Genomic DNA, 26,091 nt, shown 5'->3' on the forward strand with positions numbered 1-26,091 from the left:
CTCAACTGTTCCCAGGAATAAAGTCACTATGCGTACTCTGCTGTGTGGCAATTGGGGCTTTGACCCACCTCCTTAGACAGGAAGTATCTCCATAGTTTGTTTTTCAGAATTATGCACAATAGACTTGATTATTCTCATACCTACCTATCCTTCACTATCCATTTAATGTTTTATTGTGAACTCAGTAATGTTCATTTTGTATTTTGTTTATATGTCAATCCTATTTATTTACTGGCTTAAATTGTTCTAGCTTTGGCACTGGGTTCATTTGCATAGTTGGCTCCTGTGCCCATTTCATATCTTTGTTGCTATGTATTTCTTGTCAGGTTTTGAAAAGTTGGTATATTTAATAGAGTCTCACTTTTGAAAATTCCTAATTAGAATATAACTTTAGGTTTTGTGTGTTTTATGTTGATGAAAATCACAAACTGAATATTTATTGTCATTTGATGCCTACTTTCAGCAAACATTTAAGAGCTCTATTATGCTATTTGTATTAAATCTTCACAGTGTATGCTGTATAATATGAGTACTGAATACTTCAACCTGCAAGACTTTGCCTCTTATACTACAAACAAGTGAGATTGTACAGAAATGAGCCACAATTACATTTTGTTATACAGCAAATAAACTTGGCATTGTCTAATAGCTAGTTAAACTCCTACTGCAATCATGTTTATAATACATCATTTGGAAAAGCACTTTAACCATGAATAAAGTTATTTAAGTATGAACTATTTAATTATAATATACTTGATTTACTTGATGCCATGGAATTGTATTTCATGTTGTATTTATTATCATCTATTCACTATATTTTGCCATTGTAAATCAAGCCACTTTCCATTTATCTTCCATTTCTTCAGACCTAGAATTTGTGCTTATGATGAATGCACAAATATCAAACCAGAATATATTTATTGGTTAAGTGATGATTAACAACGAGACAAAATATCCCTTGTCAAAAATAATCACACTGTTGAAATATTCTGACTACATATTCTTTAATCACAACCCCTTATTTTTTGCACATGGCATTTTGACCTTAAGAAGGTTAATGTGTGTGAACAATGACAACAGTGAGAGCCATGAACAGCTTCTCACTGTGAACACTCTCCTGGAATATTGTCCGTCTGATTAACTTAATTCCTGTGTAAGTCTTCTCTGTTGTGAATGTAACATCTTTTCCGGATCAAGTGATGACTTGTCCTTCAAGCACCAAGTGCTCAATGTGTACCCTAAATATGATAGTCAATGTGACTTGTCAACCTGGCTGGATTTAGAATTACCTAGGAGATACTTCTGGGTGTGTCTGTGAGACTTTCTGTAGAGGCTTAGTTTTGGAAAAAGACATTCTAAATGTGGGTGGCACAGTCCGTGAGCTAACTTCCAGGACTGGGTAAATCCAGGGAAAAGAGGAAGCTGGCTGAGCACCAGTATGCACTCGTCTTTGCCCCCTGCCTGTGGATGCACGGACCAGCTGCCATGGCTCCTTGTCATGATGGACGCCATCCCTTATTAAACTGTGAGCCAAAATAAATCCTACCCTTAAACTGATCCTGTCAGGTATTTTATCACATGAATGAAAAAAGAAACAAGAGTAAGCCTTTACTTTCTCAAACATTTCCTCTGAGTTTTTTTGTTGCTGGCCTTTGGTGTCTGTCCATAAATTCTATTATTGATCAAAGCCAAAAAAAAAAAAAGGGAAAAAAAATCTGTACCAATAGAGTCTTCAGGTGACTCCTACAGTAATGCTATTCACAATTTGTTAAGAAATCAGAAGACAACTGAATTTATTTAGTATTGCTCATGGAGACCAAGTTGAAATAACAACAATGTTAAAGTTAAAACATATATGGATTTTACTGGTAATTGAGGTCATTTAATTCTTTTCTTTCATCCAATTCATAATTTTACTTACAGGTTTTAACCTGTAATTTTTACTTCTTGTTAACTTCTGATGCACTCAATTCCCTTGTCTTTGCGGCTTGTGTGCTTTGTTTACTTAAGCAGGGTCCGTCATTTCAGCGTTGCTAAATGATTTCAAAATGTTGGCTTTTGCATGCCCTTACACCTTCTGTCCTATTATTGGGTGGAAGGGTTTCTGAGGATTGGTGGATGGGTGAGAAAGATGAGGCAAAGATCCATGAAAAGAAAACTTGGCTTAAGAGCTTCAGTGATAATTCTTTTAAAATTTGTCCTACATACTGGCATACTTCTCTTAGTTAAAACAGCATTTCTTTTGTTACTTGCCCAAATTCCATATATTGTTAAATAGCACTCGTAAAAACCTAGCACTTGCTAAATGCTGAGTGTATGTATGTGCGCTTTCACGTGAGATGAATAGAATGAATAAGATGAGCCTTTGCTGATTAATAAATACTGAATTTATAGACCTTTTTAGTATTTGATATTTAAAAGTTGTTTGACAGTATGTGTGTCATGGGTATAACAAGTTAGTGCTCTATTTTACCAAAAACATGCTCAGTACTTCTAACGAAATCTGCTACACATTTCGGGTAAAAAGTTTCCTATTAATCCTCTCTAACTCCCTGGGTCCTAGTGGAGAGTGCTGGTACTTCGTAGACGGTGTGTATGGTGCGTGAGTGGTCCTGTTCTTTCTCTAAGCAGATATATGGTCATCTGAGCTTCCAAAGTATGGCTTTTTCCATGTGAGACTGGGAGTCTTCTTTCTTCTAAGTACATCAAGATGAAATCTTGTCATTAGTTCCTATCTGTAAGGTCTTCAGTGAATAAAATAATCACTGGTATTTATTTTCTTTGGTCACTTAGCATGTCTCATGCATGAGGATATTTTTTTTTAACTTTGATCTCACTCTTCCAGGATATATAATGAAATGTCTTGATTTTTTAAAAAAAATTTAAAGATTTTTAAAATTTATTTATTAGAGACAGAGAGAAGAAGAAGAAGAAGAAGGAGAGAGAGAGAGAGAGAGAGAATGGGCATTTCAGGGCCTCTAGCCACTGAAAATGAACTCCAGATGCATGTGCTACCATGTGCATCTGGCATACGTGGGATCTGGAGAATCGAACCAGGGTCCTTAGGCTTCTCAGGCATGAGCCTTAACCACTTTAGCTCATACTGACCTAGAATTCACTATGTAGTCTCAGGGTGGCCTCGAACTCATGACAATCATCCTACTTCTGACTCACAAGTGCTGGGATTAAAGGCCTGTGCCACCATGACCAGCTCTTTTTATTTACTCTAATGTTTTCCCATAACTGATACTAAATTCTCTTTTTTTTCTTGTGATTTTTTTTTTTTTTTTTTGGTGGTGTTGTTGTTTATTAAGGTAGGGTCTCACTCTAGCCCAGGCTGACCTGGAATTCACTCTTATTCTCAGGGTGGCCTCAAACTCACAGCAATCCCCCTACCTCTGACTCCCAAGTGCTGGGATTAAAGGCATGCACCACCACACCTGGCTCTGATACTAAATTCTTAATTTAACAAACAAGTATATGTCCAGAGCATCAATTTACCTAGGACTATTGAAGAAGACTCATTAATTATGAATGTCTATACTCACAGTCATTCAAAAGAAGTAAACAAAACACACAAGAGAAAATACTTTATTCTCGCATTGCTATAACCTGTAGCATTGAATTTTATGTGGATCAGATTAGCAAGTAATCTTTAAATCTAGATTATTGAAAAAATATTTCTTTCTTTCTTTATTTATTTAATTTAAAGAGAGAGAAAGAGAAAGAGGCAAAGAGAGAGGGAGAGACAGACAGAGAGAAAGAGAAAGAGAAAGCAAATGGGCCCACCAGGACCTCTAGCCACTGCAAATGGACTGCAGACACATGTGCCACCTTGTGCCTCTGATTTACATGGGTACTAGGGAATCAAACCTGGGTCCTGAGGCTTTGCAGGCAAATGCTTTAACCACTAAGCCATCACTCCCACCCTAGCTTTTAAAACAGTTCTACATTCTAGGTCTGCTTTTCAGGAGCCAACAGAATTGGAGATGCCCAGTGTCTGGAACTGACAGTGTTAATAAGGTAATTGAAAATTTGGTGTCGGCAACTGTGTATACATATACCAGATAAATAAAAAAATCCCTATAGTGTTATAATTTACATGTGGAAGTTCTACGAAGGTTTTTACTACTATTATTATTATTATTATTGTTTTGAGGCAGACTTTAACTTAGCCTAGACTAACCTGGAACTCACTCTAGCCTAAACTGGCCCCAAACTTTTGGTAAACCTCTTACCGAAGGTTTTAAACAAATAAAAATTTAGAAATTTTAGAAATTTTAGAAAATTATACTTTGATTTTTGAATATATAACTAAACGAAAGATAATACATAAGGTTATTTTTTCCATAAGCTTCATATTATCCAGTGATAGCTTTTCATTCATTCTGCAAACTACTGACCATCCATTCAGACATTTATTTATGCAGCATTACATTCATGAGCCATATTTGAAGAGCTAATTGTTGTAGTCATAGCTACTTGAAGTATAAGATGCTATAATTCATCAACTGATGAAATTAATTGTAACGTAACATGAGTGTACAGTGAATTGTATCACTTAAAGTGTCAAGATGGTGTTTCCATGTCAAAAAACCCCACAAAATCTTCTAGTCTGATTTAGGAAGTGTCTCTGGTCATTAGAATCCAAATTCCTGCCTAAATTTTGGTCTTCATTTTTATTTTTGGTTTTTCAAGGTAGGGCCTCACTGTAGCCCAGGCTGACCTGGAATTCACTTTGGAGTCTCAGGGTGGTCTCGAACTCCTCTACCTCTTCTTACCTCTGCCTCCCAACTATTGGGCTTAAAGGCATCTGCCACCATGCCCAGCTTTTTGTTTTTGTTTTTTTTTCATCTAAAATATGGAAATGTTTCTGATACCACAAAATTAAAAAAAAAAAAAGTGGTGTTTGCTGAAGAGGGACTGGCACGTTACTGGGCTCACCAACATTTCATCATTTCATCATGTGTAGTGGAAAGGAGGAAAGAAACAGAACCAACCACAAACCAAAGACAAACAAAAACACATAACTATGGTTGGCAACAGTTGAATATGTTTTTTCATTTTTATAAAAAAAATTATATATGTGTGTGTGTGTGTGTGTGTTTATTACCAGGTTGTTTTTTTTTTTTTTTTTTTTGACTATTATCCTATGATTGCTTTGCCCCAGCTCCCATTACCCTGGGTGCCTCCTCAGTATGGTTATCGTCATCGCTGTGATGTTCCTACCACGTAGCAGGGGTCTATGCCTCCAGGGCGTGCCGACCCACTCTGTGGCTGGTACAATCTTCCTGCCCCCTTCTTCTACAGTGTTCCTTGAGCCATGGCAGGTCTGCTGGCAGTCTGATTTAGTGTGGAGTTATTTGTAGTCTCTAGATTTCCGCTTTCATGTGTTTAGATTATTCCAAGGGTCTGATGTCATCATGCTGGGGCCGGCTGTCAGACTGGAGGTAAGAGTCGTATTCATGGCGTCACTGCCTCTGCAGTTTCTCCTGGGCCCTGGCTGATGTGGTAGAGGGGGCAAGCATCATGGTAGACAGTCAGCTACCTTCTTATGTTATTGATGGATCGAGGCTCTCCTCCATTTTCTCTGCCATCTCCAAAATAAAGCAGATTCTCCAACCAAGTGTGAGAGCAGTTTGGGTTAAAGTTCTTTAGGGGTTTGTTGGTATGCCAGCCCATTATGTGCTGACCATGGGATTCTGACTTGGTTTCCATTACCAGACGTGAGTTCATTCCCACTGAGTAGGCCTCATGCACCCCCCCCAAAACACTCGGTTACCTGTCGAGGCTCTGTGCCATAGTATTGCACAAGTGTGCGCTTCTTGTCCAGCTGATACCATAGTCTGCAGGGCCCCCTGCTTATTCAGGCTGTTGATGACCACTGTCTCTGGCAGCTCCAACAGGGCTCGCTAGCAGTATGAGGGCCAGCCAGGAGGGAGGGGCCTGGTTTCCCTCTCAGTTCCAGCACGGCATTCCGATGTCCTCTGACTGAGCCTGTTGTGTCTTCAGCAATAGGTCTTACCTTTTGTATCTGGCAGGTAATCAAGCATTTTGGCAATGACCTACATTGCTTGGAGGACTTTGAGGGTCTCCCTGGCCAACAGGTCACTGTGGGTGATAGCTCAATTCTGGGTCAAGGTTATCACTTCCCTGTGTGTCTTGTAAAACAAAATACTGGTTATATGATTCTAACATACAATCACTCTCATTCTGAAAGGAAGGAATGTATCAAGTCAAGGAAGATCGGTCCAAAGCAAGCCTGAGACCTGGCAGGGCGGACATGGACTCCTGCAGCTCTTATCTAGCATCTATGACTTTTGGTGTTACCTTCTGAGGCCCAAAGACTTGGGTAGCTCTGCCCTTCCAGCTCTGTTATCCGCAGCATCTTTCCTTGTCCAGAGCTGCTCTAAGCCGCAGATTTTCATGACAGATGTTCCATGTCCCTGGCATCCCCAACATCCTGGGGTCTTCATTACAACTTAGGGATCACATTACTAGCTTTGTACTACTCAGGGCCTCTGTACAGGGTCCTTGTCTCATTTAGCCTCAGTGGATCTCTGGAATCATGAAGAAATACCCTTGACCCCCTTTATCTTGCACTTTTTCATGCCTCTAAAAGCAGTACCATGTGGGCAGTTCTGACAGATTCCACTGTCAGCTTGTGACGTAGCTTCGCCTTGGCTCATGGTTGTAGCAGCTTCCATATTCTTACCTAGTGCAGCAGAAAACTATGGTGTTGTTTTTTTTTTTTTTTTTTGTTTGTTTTTTCTTCAGGCACTTTCCTTTCAAGATAACTCCAATTTTTACTCTTTGGCCTTCAGTGGGTCTTGCCCTGAGGACCTCTCTCCTGTGATCCCAATGCAGAGTATCAGGTTTCTCTTTCATAGCAATAATCTCTTTAATACTTACAGCTTGGTATCTGCAGTCTATTTGCAGGGATCTTATACTTGTACACTCCCCCCCCACCACCGTGATAAAGCTGATATCTTTCTGTGATATATCTTGTTTTCTTTCACTATAGACTTGAATAATGGTAGTTAAAGGAAACCACACCACAGATTTAATTCTACTCTGCTTGACAAATTCCTTCCACCAAGCAGATTAATCCATTAATTTTATAAGCAAATTCTTTTTATAAGCAAATGTCATCTTCCCGTTTAATCCATTAGCTTCACATATAACTTTTCTCAGGCTCTCAGGACCTATACATGATGAAGCCAGGTACTTTGCCAAACTATTACATGAACTGCCTCGAGCCCAGTTTATAAGGGTCCTTATTCTCCTCTTAAACCTCACTGTAAGCTAAGCCTCTATTGTCCATGTTTATCTCAGCTTTCTGGTCTTCCAAACTTCCACTAGAATGGACCATTAAACTCTTTTATCGTAAGGCTCCTGTAGTCCAAAGTTCCAAAGTCTTTCCCAATTCTCCCACAAACCAGTTCCAAAACACTGAGTTTTATCACAGAAATAACCCCTCTAATAGCACAAGTTTTTCTGTGCCAGTTACCTTTTCATTGTTAGGTATGGAAGCAGCTTGTGGAATGAAAAGGGTTTAATTTGGTTTATAATTCCGGAAGTTAGAAGCCATCATGTTGGGGAACGGCCCTCTGGATTGGAAAGCTGTAGTCAGACTGGTACACAGAAAACAGAATGAGAACACTAAGGGTCAAAACCTCAGCCTCTCACCCTGGCACACTTTCATCAGAAGGGCCCGTTTTCCTAAGAGTTTACCAATATTTTTAAACATCTCACCACCAGCTGAGGTGTAAGCATTCAAACCATGCGTTTGAATATGGGTGGCATTTTACATTCCGACCAACACAGTCATCAGAGTATTAATAGGAGTTAGTTAGAAAGGACTTTTGATACTATTTTATTTATGTATTTTACAGAGGAAAGCTAATGAGGAAGGGAAGACAAAAGGAGGTAAGAGAAAGGGATTATTACAAATATACATTGTATACATGTATGAATGAAAATGATCAGTTATTTAATCTCCAGTAGCTAATGTGAATATGATCATATACATGGATTAAAACTCCTCTGCCTAAAAAATGTGCTAAAATAGGGACATTCACACATAAAATAACCAATGGAGAAATGTAAAAACTATAAAAGATACATAAGACATATTGTTATAAACAATCTGTGAATCTTTAATAGTATTTCTCTTCCCCAAATCAGTTGTTACATTGAAAGGTGTGTGTATTGTACGTACATATGTTTTGTTAATTTATTGCTATCTTTGTAGTTCCTGGGAGTCTCATCACCATTCCAGGTACACAGAAGTATCATGAGGAACAGTGCTTTGGCCCAGCCAGTGTGCTAACAAATTCAGCATCACACACACCAGGCATCTTCCACTTGAATTATTATTTTTTTTCCAGCACTCCAGTGAATCATTTTCTATGGTCAAATTTCTTCTTGTAGCATCTCACTAAAACTTCTCATGATCCAGTGGTCTGTAGCAGTTCCTTCCAAAGTGAGGTCTAAATCTCAGCTGTGAGGAAAATAATCCCCTACCAAATCTGCTATTTTTCAGACCTGTGAATGGTATGACTTTCTGTAGATTACTTCTTTTCTATGCATCGATTTCTATATTACCTCGTAGCTATTCCTCTATAATTAATATTTTTTTTTATCAAACAATCATTATTCAAAAAATTATATTGCTTCTTTTTACTGATATCACCGCGAACTTAATGGTACTTATGTATAATTATACCCCAAAGCATTCCTCACAGTTACATTATCTCAATCAGGAAATATAAGTAATTAGGTCTCTACCAATAAAAAGAATGTTTTCATTTTTTAAAAAATAGAAATCTCTAGCAAAGGACAAAAACAGATCAAATTGAATTCACAGTGAATGAGTGGCTCCTGTTTTGTTATGCTATTAATCACATTCATATATAAAACACAATCAAATATAATACAAAGATGATCTGATACACTTCTGTGACTACTGAGGCATAGCGTGTCTTGATAACTTGCTCAAAGTTTTACACATATCAAAAAAAGGAGCTGGATATTAAATTGAGCTTTTTTCCCTATAAATTAATCCTATAATTACATTCCTTACCACGTTTCCACTTTATGAGAATGGACACCTGAATAGATTGTAACCAACCTTCTCAGTGGTCTGTATAATCTTTATTTTTTTTTCTGATTTATGCTTTTAGATCAAATTTTTCTTTCCATATATTTATTTTTGCTCCTTAGAGACTATTAGATGTGAGGCTCAGGTGTCTTCCAAACCTCTATCATATGGATGGAATGCCATTTTAAAGCACTATGTTAAAATATTGATTTTGGTTCCTTTATTATGATATACTACATACGAAGTCTTATATGCCATTCTTCCACACGTTGTCCCTGACAGTGCTCGTCATGATTAGTCTGTGGCCATATTCAGAAACATAACATTTGTGGAGGGAATTCATTAGCTTTAATCCCAGGAAATCAATGGACTTTCATTTCAGCTGTATCCATTTGCATAATTTTTCTCTGCTGTGTGCTTCAGATGAAACTAACTATGCAGCTGAAATTGCGTGAGAGGTATTTTAATAAATTGTGGTGACAGGAGGCAGTTTAGAGGCAGCCTAGAGACCAGGATGCACAGATTGAACGCTGGTGGTTTTGCGTGAAAAGGCACGTGTAGGACTGGACAGTTGCTTGTAGTTGAGCAGCATCGATGCTGTGAGTAGCTGGGAGTTTGTAATGAAAGGAACCCCTTAGGATCGGGGTCAGAGCAACGTTTACTCTTGGTGGAGGTCTGGATTGGTAGTACTGGCCTTCTTTAATCAGATGACCTGGGCCAAATAAACCAGCATTTGTGTCAGTGAGCTATGACAGAACAAGTGCTTGTCTGAGAGCTCACGCTGCCCGGGACCTGTGGCCAGGCTTGGCCTTGGTGACTTTCCAGCTGCCTGGTCTTGTGGAGGCTACTCCAACTTTCTGAACTTTGAGCTCATCACAAATAAATCGAGTGTAATAATACTTCACACTTGACAGAGTTTTTTTTTTTTTGAGGGTTACTCAAAACTGCTAAGCATGAAAAGGCTGAAAAGGGTGAGTCTGATAAACAAGTATTCTGTTATTATCACCACCAGTGATTACAGGATATACTTGAAGTCACTATTTATCATGTACTTTCTTTTAAGAAATTTCCCTCCTCTTATATTCTAATCTATAATGAAGTCCAGGGATAAAATCATTTTTAAAAATTATTTTTATATTTTTATTTAGTTGAGAGAGAGGGAGAGAAAGAGAGAGGGAGAGAGGGAGAGGGAAAAAGAGAGAGAGAGAATAGGCACACCAAGGCCTCCAGCCATCGCAAACAAATTCAAACAAATGTGCTACCTTCTGCATATGGCTTATGTAGGTCCTGGGGAATAAAATCTGAGCCCTTTGGCTTTGATGACAACCACCTTAATCACTAAGCCATCTCTCCAGCCCGATAAAAGTCACTTTATTATTAATCTGACTAGACAATAGAACAACCCTTTTGCCTCTAAATGAAAAAGAAATAGAAGTATTCTGTGAAAAAAGAGGAAGAACTCAGCCTCTGCATTGGCAGATGTTCAACATCAGGAAACCTTGAAGATGGGATGTTGGGGAAAGAAATAAGGACAGGGTATTAACCTAGCCTGGGTTTACATAAAAACATGATAAGCTTGTGCATCTTGCTAGGCTTTTAATTTGTTTAGAAAGTTTAGGCATGTTACTACTCTCATTTTTAGTAATATATTCAAAGAGACTACCATGAGGATATAAGATCATGTCATTTTAGATTTTTCTAAAACCTAGCCCTAACTGTCACTAGTGTTATATGAGAAGATTTGACATTCTGGTACATACCTCATGGCTCCTTGTAGATTGGACTTGTCTATGATTCATAATAGCTATTGGTAATGCAGTGAACCTAGTATTAAAATATGTTGCTTTCTTAAAAGTGTCTTACAAGGGCTAAAGAGAAGGCTTGCAGTTAAAATGTTAGCCTGAGAAACCTAAGGACTTATGTTTGATTCCCCAGTATCCATGTAAACCAGCTGCACATGGTGATGCATGCATTTGGAGTTCATTTGCAATGGCTAACTGCCAAGGAACACCTATTGTTTTTACTCTCTCTCATAAATACATAAACATTTGAAAAAAATTAAAAGGGTCATATAATAACAGACTTAGAGTGCATATATTACACATGTTATTTTAATACGATTATCTTCTTTCAAGCTTAGTATGTGTGTGGAACATGGGCAACCAGAGTCTTGCTTCACATCAGAATGGAGATTTTCCCACAGCTTCCGTAAAGCAAGACAAGCTGTCATGGTGATCATCCATGAAATAACAGGTATCAGCTTCCCTCATTCCAATCTGGGAACATAACACAACAGAGCAAGATAATATTGATACTTAGTGTTATATAATAAAATATTTTATTAATGAATCTGTGTTTTTTTTTTCTTGGAATGAATCCACTAAAAGAATGTAAAGATTGATCTAAAGTAGTCAACAATAAGTGACTTTATGAAGTGATGCCACTGAGTTTATTTAGCATCATTTTAAAAGTCAAAAAAGATATAATATATAATATAAAATGTAATATTTTAAACCAGGGGATTAGTAATCCTGTGGTAACACTTGTGATGACAGATTGATGTGCAGAGAATAGTTAAATCAGAGCTGAGCAGAGTATTCACCAGATACCCTTACAGCAAATTATAACCTATTAGGAAGTGTGATTCCCTATACATCATACCTTTTCATCACTGTGTCCACACACATCCTTGTGCCCCCTTGTGTCCTCACCATCCCCAAAGACAACATGCAAACATACATATATTCAGATCCTATACTGCTTTTCAAAAGACTGTAATGAAATCACTAAGAACATAGCTGTTTATCAAGTGATTTGTGAGCATTGCTAATGGTTTTCAACTTTAAATTCATCCTCATCTCCAGTTTTCATTTGTCTTCACTCTGTGGTTACACATTATTTAATGAGAAGAGGGTTTTCTTGGCGTGAGTGTGTATTGTATATGTGTGCATGTGTGTGCATGTACATAGGTGTGGATGCCCTGTGCATATGCATGGGTGGCCATAGGGGACCATCAGAGGTCTTGCTATTTTTTTAATTTTAATTTTTATTTATTTATTTGAGAGTTACAGAGAGAGAAAGAGACAGATAGAGAGAGAGAATGGGTGCGCCAGGGCCTCCAGTCACTGCAGACGAACTCCAGATGCGTGCGCCCCCTTGTGCATCTGGCTAACATGGGTCCTGGGGAATGGAGCCTCGAACCGGGGTCCTTAGGCTTCACAGGCAAGCGCTTAACTGCTAAGCCATCTCTCCAGCCCAGAGGTCTTGCTCTTATGCTCAATTTCCAACACACAAAGTGTTTCAATAAACCTGGAACTCATATTTTTCTCAGTCAGACTGGCTGACAAGCCACAGATTAGTTTCAGGTATGCTTGGACACACTAGCCTTTCTACATGGGTACCCAGGATCAGTTTCAGGTCCACATGATCACACAGCAACACTGTAGTGTGGTGAGTCTTACTGTATGCATAAATGTCACATGATGACCACCCACAACACAGGACTTATTTTAGCTGGAAAAGCCCTCCTTGTACATGAGATAGTTAACATACAGGCAACTGATGAGCTTAGGGAGTATCTTTTGACTAGGGAATTACATGGGTGAATATCCTCAGTGGGAGAAAACATGACACCTGAAAATACCTGAACCAGTAGAATAGATTTGGAGAGGAAGGCTTATATACAATGACACTGGTCATTCTTGTAGGTGCCAGGCACAGTGGGTGCTGTAAGCTTATTGATGATATTGGTTTTGCACTTAGTGCTGAGGAAGCCAGTATGCCACATAGGTCAACTGGAGAAACTGGATTCTTTCCTCGGATTATTGAAATTGGGGGGGAGGGACTTCTTCCTGTCCAAAATGAATTTTGTAAACAACTCTTTAAAAAAAAAAAAAAGATGCGATTTGGGGATGGAGAGTTGGCTTGGCTGTTAAGGCGCTTGCTTGTTAAGCCTAAGGAGCCAGCTGGATTTCACAGCACATGCGTAGAGCCAGATGCACAAAGTGGCACTTGCATCTGGAGTTTGTTTGTACTGGCTAGAGGCCCTGGTTTGGCCATTCATTCCCTTTCTCTCCCTCTCTCCCCTTCTCTCTGTCTCTCTCTCCCCTGTCTTCTGGCAAATAATTAAAATGTTATTTGTTTACTTGCAAGCAGAAAGACAAGGAAGACACTGTGTGCATGCCAGGGCTTCCAGCCATTGCCAATTACACCCAGGCACAGGCACCACTTTGTGCGTCTGTCTTTACATGGGTACTGGGGAATCAAACCGTGGTCATTAGGCTTTGAACATGATCACCTTAACTGCTGAACCATCTCTCCAGCCCCTCTCCGTGTACAAGATTAATTTTCACATTGAGCCATAAAGCAGATAAAAACTCCTGGTATCAAGGAGTTCATTATGTATCTACAGTGGAAATCTGAAACTTGTAATAATTTCATGCTCACTAACAAGTACTTTCTTTTTCTTAAAGCAGCTTTTAGGCGGCTAAACCATCTCTTTATTGTTATCCAATATCTACAGTTCATTTTATGGTTAGCTGTTATTTTTCTTTTTTTCTTTTCAGAATATTAATTGTTATTAAATGAACTGGCCAGTTCCCGGTAAAACATGTTATCACTTTAAGTAAAAGATAAAAATCACTGATTGCTAAACTTACTTAATGTTATGCCTAAGGGATCCCTGTCAGTCTCCTGCAGACCAGAATGAATACTTAGTGTATCTTTCATCATTACCTGCCGAGTTTGTCCTCTTGCTATCCACATGAAAAAAGCTTGATAGCATTGTGGCAGAATTTGTGATTTTCTGAGAAAATTTGTTTCTCACCTATGCTTTCAAGCATTTTGGCTCTTTTATTCTCAGTAAAATACTTCCATTGTATTTGAAAAAAATTAAGTGAAAGTTGCTATTACCACTTTTTATTTTAGATGAAAAAACTATCTTTGAGAGTTTCAGTGTCTTTCTCTGAATTTAAATTTCATTTTGATCTGAATATTGATGGGAATGTGTTTGAAACAGTGAGTGAACATAAATTCCATGGATGCTGAAATATTGTCATGCAAAAGAAACATGAGCTCTGGAATTTTCTTTCAAAACTAAAGATGTGATACATGATTTCAATGAAGGAATAGGTGAATCAGAAGTAGCCTCAACTAATAACTATTGGATACAGACAGGATGAATAAACATTTCTCTTAATTATCTCTCTAATTTGAGGATGTATTTATCTGAAACAAAAAGATTTGATATTTTATGTAAGATTTTTTTTTGGCATAAACTTACAGCACTCATATGAAGAGTGTAACAACTACCCACGTGTTCATTAAGTTAAGAAAGACACCATTACTTAAATCAGGTCGTTCATAAAATAAAAATAATACAAACATGTAACAACTTAAAACTTCATTTGTGTATGTGTAACATACACTAACAAGCACAAAGTATGCAAGAATATTCATGAAGAACAGATTATACATAGAAATAAGCATCGAATATGCATAAAATATATATTAGAATATACACATATATAATGTTTCATTGAAACATAGTCCTGAGTCCACTGATATTCTGAGACACTGAAACAATGTATTGTTGTTATAAGTGACTTGGAAAGAAAAATGGTCAAGGAATAAAAAGATAATTTATTCTGGTAAAAATAGCATTTTAAATTATGAAGGAATGGATTATTCTATAGATGATTTCAAGAAAATTGGGTAATAACTGGAGTAAAACATAAATTGCAGAGTCATTTCTCTAAAATAAACTTCTGATAAATTAATAAGAAAACCATAAGTGTACCAGAAACAAGTTCATAAACATGTATGAATTCCTACGTGAAGCAGATACATGCAAATATGGAATGTGACCAAAAATATGAAGTAATGTTCAATAGCCTTAGGAACATAAATATGCAAAACTTTTACAAATCCAATAAATAAAAAAATTACATTTAATTTATATATTTATTTGAAAGAGAGAGAGAAAGTAGGAGGTAGGGGGAGGGAGAAAAAGAGAGAGAATGAGCACGCTAGGGCCTCTAGCTGCTGCAAATGAACCCCAGATACACTGTGCATGTGGCTTTACCTGCATATTGGGGAATGAAACCCAGGTCCTTAGGCTGCGCAGACAAGCTCCATAACCACTAAGCCATCTCCTCAGCCCCCCAAAAATTCAATTTATGTAAAAATGAAAGTCTGACTTGGAAGTAATTTTTGCATCAACCTAAGAGAGAAGCTATTAATTCCTTATAGGATTTTAAGTAGTCAAATGATATAACTATTATAACAGTGCTTTGAATAATGTAAATCAGTAACTGTTGCTTCCACAGTAGTATCTAGGCACTAACATAGCAGATGATGAACAGGTGGGATCTGAATGAACCATACCGTTAATGTAGAACTGACTGAGAAACTTTCAATGCCCACTACCCTTATATGTGCACTAATGAATTCTTACAAAGGCAACAGACGAAAATGGAGGGACTGAAATTGATGCTGAAATTACTGAATTGAAAAGGACAGGCTGCACAGCTCTGTGGGAACATGTCCTTTGCAGCACCCACACCCTCAGACTAAGTTGGGCCAGCTTCAGGGAGAGGGAACCATTGAACATCAGGCCTTGGCTGAAACCGTCAATGGGAGGAAAACAGAAAAGAGCTCTTCAAAGCAAGAGAAAAGGTGGATGATTGGCGTCTGAAAAATCATCAAATAGCCCAATAAAAGACTTTTCCTGGCCACAAAGGATACAAGAGGCTAGACAAACATTTTCAGCGAAATCAGCCAGACATAGAAAGATAAATATCCCAAATTTTCTGTTACACTTGAAAACTTAAAAAGCCAAGAAATCAGGATGGTGATTAGCAGAGGTTTGTAAAGGTGTGAGTGTGTGTTGGGAATGGGAGCTGAGACTTGATTAGCACATGCTATAATACTCTGTGCATAACTAAACCTCTCCCACTCAGCCACATTAATGTTTCTTACTGACATGTGTTAGTAGAAGATAGCAAAAGACACACACACACACACACACACACACACATGTATTTGTACATATATACATATGTACATATATATGTGTGTATATACATGTGTATATATATATATTCATGTATGACTACAAATAATAGGCATAAACAAACTCTTCATTGAGTATTAAGATAATGACCAATGCAAACAAATGTTAAATGTCACATAAAGAAAACACATCTAAACCTACAGCATGGGCATTAATGCAAAGAAAAAATGAACTGCCATACCAGGCAAGTATTATAACAAAATAAAGGCAAACGGTAATATCCATATCAACAAAATCAGGAACCATGAGCTTTGTAGGAAACATCAGGTAAACAGGCATGGGAAGAGTGTCAGGGCCGTGGGTGGGAAGGTGTGTTGTGTGACAGTCTTCCCCACAGACTGATTCATTCCTGACCCCACAGTGAATATGATAACCCCACTGAAGAGAGCCCTGAGTGGAGTGAGGACAAGGTAGAGGGGACATAACAGTATAACCAGGGCCTGAGAATGGCTCAACAGTTAAAGATGCTTGCAAAGCCTGTCGTTCTGGGTTCTTTTCCCCAATACCCATGTAAAGCCAAATTCCCAAAGGAGTGTGAGCATCTAATTTGTTTGCAATTTCAAGAGGCCCTGGTATTTCCATAGTCACACATTTCTCTCTCTCTCTCTCACACACACACATAAACACACATACTCCCTCTCTCTCTCAAATGAAGAAATATTTTTTATAAAAGTACAATTCTTTTAATAAGTAAAAGGTTATAACCCAGTGGGAATATACCAATATTCAATAAGTTCATATAGTAATATCCTTAATACAAAAATATGAGCTTTGAAATATAAATACAATTTTGGTAGTTGAATCATTACAAAACATTTAAGAATAACATATTGAAAATGTTACTGTAACATATACTATGCATTAGACATTATGCTAAAGCTTAGAATTCTATCATAGATCCTTTTTAAAAAAAATGCTAAAGTAACAATGCTATGATCAAGTGCCTGAGGTGGGGTAACTTCAGAAGGAATAGAGGGAATGGACAGGTAGCTTAGCAGTTAAGGTGCTTGCAAAGCCAAGGGACCTTGGTTTGATTCCCCAGGACCCACATATCAAGATGCACAAGGTGGCGTATGCCTCTGTAGTTTGTTTGCAGTTGCTGGAGGCCCTGGTGTGCCCATTCTCTTTCTGTGTCTGCCTCTTTCTCTCTCAAGTAAATAAATAAATTAATTTAAAACATAGAAAACATAAAAAGAATAGAGGGTTGTTTTGCTCCCTGTTCTAAAGGTTCAAAGGTATAGGGTTGACTTTGGTGAGGCCTTCAGTGCACAAGGCATCACAATATTGAGAACATGTGTGAAAAGGAGACATCACAATTCTAGATAGCAAGTTTGGGAGAGGGAAGGGTCAAGTTTGCTGTATTTTCTTATAACTCTCTCATGAAAACATCAAGTTCCTATGATTATACCACTTAATCCCTTTTCAAGGTTGGGTTTTCAAATAGTTTCTGGCAGGTTGTACCTCTTACAGGCCCCATGACCTCTCTGCTGCCACAGTGAGAACCAAGCCTCCAATCCATCATTCTTTGGGGGAAAACCCTCCAATTATATCCAAGCTACTGAAGATATCTTAGTTCATTTTATCATCACCACAATCCAATGAGATATCCATTATCACTGTCCATGTGAGAACTTAAGACCTTGAAAAGTTAACTTGCTCAGCTCCATAACATCAGTGAAGGAGAGTCAAACAAAGACATTTTATAGTAACATCATTTCTTGGATCCTAATTTACAAACTGTTAAAACAGTCTAGAAAGATATAGTGAGGATGAGGGTGAAATTTGCCTTTTTCAGTGACCCTGATGGAGTCTTTGATTCCTTGTAAGCACATGTCAAAAGCTGTCTGGCGGATGGTGGTCAAAAGTCCAAGAGCAAGCTAACCTGAAGGCTTTAACCGTGCCAGATCTCAAAGCCAATCTAGGGTTCTCCTGAAGAGGTCAACACAGCATTTACACAGAGACAGAGAAGTAATGAGTAATGGAACAAAATAGAGGATGTGGGAAATAGACTGTGTTTTACAACTTGATAAATCACAAAGTGGGACTGAAAATCATTGTGTATTGGAGAAGCCTTTCAATGAGGATGATTGAACAATTAATTGCCCACATAAACTGGATCCATAAACTGAATTCTTGCTTTCTACCATCTCTAAAAATCAATTCTAGATAGGTTAAGTGTTTAAATGTTCAAGGGGAATGTGTTGAAGACTTACAAAAATATAGGGAGTAGCATTTATAACTTTATAAATTAAATTTAAGCTAAGGAAAATAAAGTACATGTTATGAAATAAAAATAGCAAATTAGTAAGCCCTAGGAGTGTAATGGCTACTGTGATCTGGCTAAATGCATATAGTTTGTCTAAAAACTGCCTTTGAAACATTTATCACACCTTCCAAAGCTCAAGGACCATTGTGGAAAAGTGGCAGAAAGAGTGCAAAAGCCAAAGGAATGGGAGAAGTGCTGATAATGCTGTCCTCCAGACATAAAGTGGGATTGATATTCATGACCTTGTAGCGGCTGATGCTATCTACACAAGACCTACATAATGCAAGGAAAACAAAGGACATCAACTTTGAAGAACGACTATCTGGAAAGAAGGGACTCTGTGAAGGGAGCCCAGGAAGGGGAAGAGGGAAGGTGGTTGACCATGGAATGATCATGCAATATTATCTGTATTTATGGAAGTTGCCAATGAATAGTTAAAAAAAGAACAAAAAAGGTGGGAAAATTCCAATGGGTGTTAATCACAATGCCACTGTTCAACAACGTGCCTGAAGATATTAAAAATCTGAAACACCAAAAGACGTTTTCTGTACAATGATATTTACAAATGGTTAGTTAAATCCTTGTAAACAAAATCTCAATGGAATATTGAGGAAAGTATCAACATCAGTCGTTCTCAGAAGTGGAACTCACATCTCCTCATGAAATAGAGTTCAAGCTCGTTAGTGAAAAGAGGAGCTACCAGTACCTACTTAAGGTCTTCGACATGGTTTGCTTCCCACACAATTATGACATCAGAGAAATCTAACTACCAACAAGCAAATACTATACCAATATCTGGTAGAAGTATAAATATAAGAAGAGATAAGCTAGGATTAATTAATGAGGCTGGATGATTTCATTATCTTAGGTCAACCAATTCTACTCCCTCGGCATTCCTTCTTTCTGTTAAGTGCCAAAGAGAGAAATATTTTCTTTTTCTTCTTTTCATTTATTTTTATTTTTTTTAATTTTTATTTTTTATTTATTTGAGAGTGACAGACACAGAGAGAAAGACAGATAGAGGGAGAGAGAGAGAATGGGCGTGCCAGGGCTTCCAGCCTCTGCAAACGAACTCCAGACGCGTGCGCCCCCTTGTGCATCTGGCTAACGTGGGACCTGGGGAACCGAGCCTTGAACCGGGGTCCTTAGGCTTCACAGGTGAGCGCTTAAACGCTAAGCCATCTCTCCAGCCCTCATTTATTTTTTTTTTAAGGTAAGGTCTCACTCTAGTCCAGGCTGACCTGGAATTCATTATGGAGTCTCAGGGTGGCCTCGAACTCATGGTGATCCTCCTACCACTGCCTCCCAAGTGCTGGGATTAAAGGCGTGAGCCACCATGCCCGGCCTTTTTTTTTTTTTTTATCTTTTAAACCAGTTTAATTGAAAATATGTCCCTCTAGCTGGTGTGATGGCACATGCCTTTAATCCCAGCACTTGGGAGGCAGAGGTAGGAGGATCTCCATGAGTTCGAGGCCACCCTGAGACTCCATAGTGAATTCCAGGTCAACCTGGACCAGAGTGAGACCCTACATTGGAAAGCAGCAGCAACAACAACAAAAGGTATGAAATAAAGGGAAGCAGGAACATATTTTCACTACATAACTTTTAATAGAAAAATGACTGAAAGACATGTTTGACATAGGGGAATACAGGACAGAAGGAAAGGAAAGCCAGATGGAAGGAGAAAAGAGGGAGACAGGAGGAATGAATGACAGAAGAAAAGGAGACAAGGGACAGAAAAAGAATTTAAAAAGACTATAAATATCCAGAAATGTCCACTTGTCTATGATGCATTTAGAAATCAGTGAAATAAAGCCCTATGCTGGATTCATGTATTTGCATAAATATGGCATAGTCAAGCACACAAGACCCACTTACGATACTGCAATGTATTTACAAAGAGAAAGTTTCAGTTGATTGTTTATAGGGTTTTGTTTTTTTTAAAAAAATATATTTTTTATGTATTTGAGAGAGAGAATATGAACACACCAGGGGCTCTCATCGCTGAAAAAGAACTACAGATGCATGGGCCACCTTGCACACCTGGCTTTACATGGGTAATGGGGAGTCAAACCTGGGTCTTTTGACTTGGCTAACAATCACCTTTACTGCTAAGCCTTCTCTCTATCCAGTTGATTATTTATGAGTGAATGCATGTCTAGTATAGCTTATGAAGAAAAATAAAGCAACACATGAACCCAACGTTCACACTGTCATCACACTTGTGAGGGAGACAGGGAATAAAAAGATAGAAAAAAACTACTTACTGTAAGGTCTTGTACAATTTTATTCTGAAATTTTGAGGTGGTTTCATGGATACAGTGTTCCCTCTCACCTACTGGAAATATATTCCAAGGCCAAGGCTCTCAGTAAATGCCTGGAACCAGAGCCTTGAGACCAATAAATTCTACTTTTTCCTATGTAGGTACATAATTATTATACAGTTGAAAATTACATAAAGTGGTTCTGAGAGTAAGGGAAAGCCCATCTAGAGGGGTGATGTTTTATGGCTATGCTTTAATACTCATACACATGCTACATTTTTTTGTTCTTTTCTGTGGCTCTAATATTATTATAGGAACACATAACTTGTGAGTTGATAGGAAGACAATTGTCTTATGTTTTGGAGTCATCATCTTCATTCCTTGCCCTGGATCCCTCCCTTTTCTCGTCCAGACTTCTTTCCTTTTATTTACTTGAGATTTCTTTGGTTCACAGAGTCATTTGGAGTAGAAAACAGGGCTTGAGGCTATTGTAATCCATGTTTAGTGCGATGCCTTTCTCATTAGCGGAGTTACATAGATTAAGTCAATTGAGTAATTTCTGTTCCAGGTTGTGGAAATGTAATAAATAATGGTGGTAATGATGATGATTAGTTCAATGGGTCCTTAAGCTCATCACACACCTGCTTGGTTCCACATTGCCAAAGGCCCTTAGGAAGGCGATTCTGGTCTAGCACCCAAGAAACAGCCCAGTCCAACATATCTGCAGAGGAAATTGGATTTTTCATGTGTTCTTAAGAAAAAAGCAGTAAGAAAAAAAGGCTTCATAAAATACAGAAGCACAATGCATATATGTGCCTTTCAGAAAATGTGAAATCTGACGATATTTCTCCTCTGGGCATAAGATCAATTTCATGCGTAAACAGAGCACTAGAAAGAGACCCACTAAAGAAGCCGATCACTGAATGCTCAAAAGCATTTGAGGTATAGGACTGGAAAAGAGTATTTTCTTTCTTTATGATACAATGGAGAGATTTTAGATAGAAGATATCTGCTGTTCAGAGTCAACGTCTTTTGGGGAATTCAAACTCATGTGTAAGTGATAAAATATTAAATAATTAAAGAACTTTTAAAAATCCTCAACTTTATTGTTATAGAAAATGACAATGAAGCCTACGCCATGCTTTGAAGGAAGCAGTTGTGGTGTGAAGACGGTTTGCTTTCAGGTGGCTTATAAGGAGCTCACAATACATCTGTTAAAATGGCATTTAGCATTTGATTATTATTGAGAATAATACCATATTTGCAAGTGAGACTAAATAAATGTTCCTACAGGGCTGGAGAAGTGGCTTAGTGGTTAAGCGCTTGCCTGTGAACCCTGAGGACCCAGGTTCGAGGCTCGATTCCCCAGGACCCACGTACGCCATATGCACAAGGTGGGGCATGCATCTGGAGTTTGTTTGCAGTGGCTGGAGGCCCTGATGTGCCCATTCCCTCTCTCTCTCCTCCCTTTTTCTCTCTCTGTCTGTAGCTCTCAAATAAATTTTAAAAAATTAAATAAAAAAGAAATGTTCCTAGGAATTCATTGGGCAGTTGGATCAAAATGAGGTTGTGAACTTCTTGATTCCTTAAGTCTTATTCTTTGTCATTTCTCCCTCATTTAGAGTTTTCACTTTTCTAGTCTATGATTGTCCACTGGATAATGTGAATCCCCTTACAAGTGCTGGGAAAAACAAGAGCTGAAATAGAAACACAGCAAGGCACATTTCCATCATAGTTCCTGGTCAGTGATTACATTTTTAGTAGGTTGACTAAAATGGATATTTTAAACTGAAGGTCATTTCCTTTTTTTTTTTTTTTTTTTGTTGTCTTATTTGGTTCTTACTAGGATAAGGAAATAAACATGGTCTATATTTATTGCTTCTCTCTTGGTGGGAGCTTAGCATAGTGGTTAAACTTGCAGAATAGCATCAAAAAGCAATTCTTTTTAAAGGAAATCATTCTAATAAAATGTGATTACTGGTGAAACTATCACATTAACTGCACATACTGATCTGTCTACTCCATGCCTAATTCTTTTTTATATATATATTTTTTAAATTTTTATTTATTTATTTGAGAGTGACAGACAGAGAGAGAAAGAGGCAGATAGAGAGAGAGAGAGAGAATGGGTGCCCCAGGGCTTCCAGCCACTGCAAATGAACTCCAGACGCGTGCGTGCTTGTGCATCTGGCTAACGTGGGTCCTGGGGAATTGAGCCTCGAACCGGGGTCCATAGGCTTCACAGGCAAGTGCTTAACCGCTAAGCCATCTCTCCAGCCCCATGCCTACTTCTTAACAGCTGAAGATGTCTGGACATAGCACACAGCTGAGCTGATCAGTCTCCTTTTAAACTGATGATTGATAGCTTGAAGAGGCTTTGAAACACTGCTAGATCACCAGAATACTTTCACTTGGGACATCCATTCTGACACCCTCTCTAGTGAGTTATATCTTCTCATCCTTGTTAAGCACCAGAAGCCTCACTGTCTTTGCCAGATTTAGGCAACTAAAATGCAAAGGCCTAAGTAAATACCATACTCATATAAACATGTTATCTTAATTAACTAAGTCTATGACTTACAAATTTGTTTTAAAAATTATATTTCCTGATGATTTGTGTATTGTCACTAGTTCTTTGTCTTGATATATTTTCATAAAATTCCTTATAGTCAGCATTCATTTGCAATACAGTAACTTCTAAAGTAGACATATTCTATTTATTATGTTCTCTTGTTAGCTGAACTTTTATCAAAGATATAGTGCACTCAGCGTTGACAGTATAATCTAGTGAACAGCATGCTCTGGCAGAAAGCTAACAGGTCTAATTGTTCTTCAAATGTATTTGCTGAAGCTTCATAATACCATTGATTACAGCATATTGTTTTTCATGCCTTTCTACTTTTCAGGATTATGTAGATTTCTTGATGGGTGATTTTCACAATGGTGAGCCCAGAACAGAAAGGACATTGTCTTCATTTTCTATCCCCGCATTGCTAAAAGCTCCAGATGAGTATTCTACTTGCTGCCATTTACTAATTTTTTCTAAAAGTCAAACTCTTCAGAGTATAACGAAAACTCCAAAGGTAGTCTGAGAAGTGAAATAATAATTCTGCACTTAAAGATAGAAGTTCAGAGTGGAGAGATGGCTTAGCATTTAAGGTGTTTGCCTGCAAAGCCAAAGGACCCAGGTTCTATTCCCCAGGACCCACATAAGCCAGATGCACAAAGTAGTGCATGCATCTCGAGTTCGTTTGCAGCAGCTGAAGGTCCTGCTGCACCCATTCTCTATCTATCTGTCTCTTTTTCTCTCTAAGGCTCTCTCAAGTAAATTAAAAAAAAAAAAACTTTATTTTTAAAAAGATAGGATTTCATTTTGTGTTTATCTGTAATGTACATTTCAAAATAGTGTTGGCATGTAAGGGGATTGATTTTTTCATGATGTGTTTCTTTAATTCATTCAATATGTTGCTTTCAGCAGTGGAATAATTCCGTAACAGTTTATCTCCTCTCCAACTTTCATAATCCCATTTCTAAAAGTATACTGAAAATCATGTCTAAAGAATCAATAGAATTTATTTAACGAATTTCTTAAGAAATCACCAGAATCTTGGAAATGTTTTAGTTAGAACTAAATTATGAGTTCAATAAACTGAATTTTGTTTTCTTAAACACACTTTTTGTAGGAGGCCAATAGGTTTTATAATACTAAAAAAACACCACATTTCAACAAAATCCCCGACATCCTTTAGTCACTGAGTTTGACAATAAATGCCAAAATTTGAGAAAACATGGCATGCAGTCCTTTCCATGGTGACAGAAAATGCTCGGTGCAGGAGTGGAGTAATGTGGCACATACCTTTCAGAAGTAAGAGGATCGTTGTGAGTTCAGTGCTACTCTGAGACTACATAGTGAAATCCAGGTCAGCCTGAGCGAGAGTGAGACCCTACCTCAAAAAGAAGATGGTACTCAGTCCAAAAACATCCTGCTCTGTGAGCCCTATGGTGAAGACTGAGGCACAGTGCCACCTCCAACAGCATCTTTCCTGCTTTGCTTCAACTATAATTATTCTGGGGTGTGTGTGTGTGTGTGTGTGTGTGTGTGTGTGTGTGTGTCTTTGTATGTTGACTAAAAGGTATACTTTTATTTCTTCTACTAAACATAGTAAAAACTTCTTCATCACCTTCCCACAAAAATGAGCGTCTTCAAAAATTTGCATTTTTTTAAGGATGAAATTGACAGGGTTTTATTGATCATAGTCTTATGAACTTATATGGAAGCCTTTTCATAAAGAAAATATTTCGCAACAAAGGAATTTCTTTCAGTTTGTAATTATTTTTAACGTAGCTATTTTGTAAACAGGTAAGCCATTTTGATTTAAAATAACATCTCAGACATATGTAACTTTAAACAATTATAATTTGTATTATTTCAGTCAACTTATTTAATTTCTTTAATTTAGATTTATTGAGACAGGATCTCGAACCCAGGCTAACCTGGAACTCACTCTGTAACTCTGGCTGGCCTTGAAATCATGGTACTCTTCCTATATCAGACTCCCATATGCTGAGATTATAGGAATAGACACATCTGGCCCATCAATTCAATTTTAAAAATATTTAGTTAAATTTTTAATTTTGTTTATGAGAGAGAGAAAGAGGCAGAGAGAGAGAATGGGCACACCAGGGCCAGATTCCAGATGCAAGTACTGCCTTGTGCATCTGGTTACTGGGGAATCAAACCTGGGTCCTTAGGATTTTTAGGCGAGTGCCTTAGTTGCTAAGCCATCTCTCCTGCCCCTCAATTCAACTTTTATACTTGAAAATCGTCTGTAAACTTTTGAATAAGAAAATGCTTTTGAGAGTTCTATGTTTTAGGGAGTGACAAGACCCTATTGAAAAGGTTATGTCCTTCAGTTGAATTTTACTCATGCATGTGTCTGTGCATGTTAATATGTGTGTGAGTATGCATGTGGGTGGGGGTGTGGAGACCCAAGCAGAACCCTGAGCTTCATCCTCAGGAATTCTCTGCCTGCTTCTTAAGTGGGTCTGAAAGACAGAGTCATTAGATGGAGTCTCACCAGTTCAGCCAGACTCTCTATCTAGCATACTCTAACGATCCTCCTAGCTCCGCCTCCTCAGAACTGGGATTATAGGCACATGTCATCCTATCTAGCACTTTGTATTAAAGGAAAACATATTTTGGAGGGATTAGACTGGGCCTCATGCATGCAGCGTAGGTACTTTTCTGATTGGACTATCTCCCTAGTACCTCTCTGTTTTCTTTTCTTTTGCCTTTCTTTGCTTTACTCTTAGTTCCTTTTTTGTTTTCTTCCCTCTCTTCCTTTTTATCTTCTTCTCCTCCTCTTCCTTCACCATCTCCTGCTTC

This window comes from Jaculus jaculus, chromosome 18 (assembly GCF_020740685.1).
Source record: "Jaculus jaculus isolate mJacJac1 chromosome 18, mJacJac1.mat.Y.cur, whole genome shotgun sequence".
Classification (NCBI taxonomy): domain Eukaryota; kingdom Metazoa; phylum Chordata; class Mammalia; order Rodentia; family Dipodidae; genus Jaculus; species Jaculus jaculus.